This window comes from Cicer arietinum, chromosome 7 (assembly GCF_000331145.2).
Source record: "Cicer arietinum cultivar CDC Frontier isolate Library 1 chromosome 7, Cicar.CDCFrontier_v2.0, whole genome shotgun sequence".
In the NCBI taxonomy this organism is placed as follows: domain Eukaryota; kingdom Viridiplantae; phylum Streptophyta; class Magnoliopsida; order Fabales; family Fabaceae; genus Cicer; species Cicer arietinum.
This window is the reverse complement of record NC_021166.2, coordinates 31,231,707-31,233,901: the sequence shown is the minus strand read 5'-3', so window position 1 is coordinate 31,233,901 and position 2,195 is coordinate 31,231,707. Positions and strand designations below refer to the sequence as shown.

The window sequence follows — 2,195 nt, the reverse complement described above, 5'->3', positions numbered from 1 at the left end:
AAATTAAGTTAAGGGACCACAGATGTAATTTAGCTTTAGCCTATAGACCGGATCCAAATACCATATTGTGACACATTTTACACAGATTTCAAGGTATTTGTGTAATTAGATGTTTTAAAAAAATTTAATTGATCCTTTTTATAAGTTGTGTGATATGTTCAAAATAAATATAAGTATTTAATTTTTACTAATTTTTTTTTTTATTATTTACATTTCTTTCACAAATCCGAGTAAAGGATGTCACGATAGACCCGACATATTTTCTATGTATACATGGTTGTATATATTTTTCGCCAAAGAGACAAAAAACCTGCATAATGTGAACAATATTTTAGCACTTTTCTTTTCCTGAGTTAGGTTTATGTCCCCTAATTATTTTCCTTTTCTTTTAAATAAATGTTTAGATTAAAAATGGTTGTATATATTTAAAACTTACACTTGCCTTTGCCCTTATGCTATATATATTATTTCTTCGGTATTTAGATGCAATCTTTAATTTTATAAAATATTTTAGCTTTTAGACCATGCAAGAGATTGTTTAAACTAGTGCAATCTTTAATTACATGTACTTTATGATAAGAGTATTTTATTTAAATTTCTTAAAAACAAAATTAGTTCTCGTGGTTAAAAATCGGAGAGTTAAATGGTGGATGACACCTTAAATTTGAAGGTGCATGATGTAACTGTTACATAGAATTGAAATTCTTGATTCACTAATGGAAGAGAGATTTCAAAATCAAGTACAAACTCTACTTCTTGAAAGGGTCTTATGTTTGTCTCATGAAGTAGTAGAAGAAAGTAGAGACATGAGAGAAAAGGAAGCATTAGCCATGTTAGTGGCAACACCATTTAGCTTCTCCAATTTTCACACTAGGCGGGAGGAGATGAGGCCTAAAGAGGAAGAATTTGCAAAGAAAAAAAAAGCACTTATTGTTCAACTCAAGCAATTACCATCTCACTTGAGTATATATTTCTTTGTGAGAAGACGAACGCAAAGATATTAGAAATGTAGGCTTGAGTGAACTACCGGAAGAAAAAATGTTGAAAACTTTGAGGGGGCACAAGGGTGCTATTGGTTGGTACATTGAAGAGTATAAGTCCCAATATTTGTATGCATAAAATTTTGATGGAAGAAGATGTAACACCCCGTTTTTCAAAGCGAGGGTATATATTTTTTTTTTTCAAAAGGAATTAAAATAAAACAGAAAATTAAATCATGAAATGCCTTTGGATAAATAATTGAGTCATTATAATTTACAAGCAGCGGAAAAGTTTCTCCAATTATAAATCCAAACCATTTACACAACAACAAATGGTACATGAAACCCATTCAAATAAGAAGTCAGACTGACAATATTAGTATAAGTATAGTTTTCCAAACTAAAAATACTCCAATCCAAAAAGAAGGACACCTAGTCCCTATACATCATCCTAATCTGATCATCCTACCAAAAAGCTATACACCCTGAGTGATCTCCACGCGCCCCGTGAGATCCTCCTAACGTAACTGCAGTCAAGCGTTCCCATCTCCATTCTCGTCCGTAGGGTACGAACCGGTAGGACCGTCCTGACTCTCATCTGAGGGCAAAGCCCAGATTTCCACAATAATTGTAAAGGGTCACCAACCAAAAAATAACAGTTAACACATATCAATTAAGTTTTTAAATGCTCAAAATAACTTTTCAACTAAGCATGCACCTTAACAGGATTTTCAATATGCGAAAGGTTCATACAATACTTGCCAATTAAAAATGAAAGCAACATGAGGTTCTCAATCCCCTAATTATAACATAACAAATCAAGACATGGATAGATTCATGAGCAATCAATCATACAACTAAAACTGAGGATTTTCACTGAGCCAATCGATTAGGCAATCGATTAGGGTGGAGGATTTTGATGAAAACAGAATCCTGGGCTTAATTCAATCGATTGACAGGATTGACTGAGCCCCTGACTTAATGCCAATCGATTTCCAAATCAATTTCCTGAAGGTTTTTAGTGAAATTTTGAACTCTGGCTTGATTCAATCGATTGGGAAATCGATTGAGTGAGTACTGAGCCCCAGGTTTTAAGCCAATCGATGTCCACATCGATTTGGTCGAATATGGATGAGTCCCTGACTTAAGGCCCAATCGATTTCTTAAATGATTTCGAAAAACTAATTACAAAATCGATTGGCCAATCGATTTTGT

General features: G+C 33.4%; 1 long non-coding RNA gene across 1 annotated transcript in view; it reads right to left on the bottom strand.

Moving 5' to 3' along the window:
* Nucleotides 1–1,313: 1,313 nt before the first annotated feature.
* The window catches only part of LOC140921082 (uncharacterized), a 5,792-nt gene continuing 4,910 nt past the window's right edge, over nucleotides 1,314–2,195 (bottom strand). Inside the window, exon 2 of the long non-coding RNA XR_012163954.1 lies at nucleotides 1,314–1,578. This is a non-coding gene — a long non-coding RNA (uncharacterized lncRNA). The remainder of the gene's footprint in view (nucleotides 1,579–2,195) is intronic.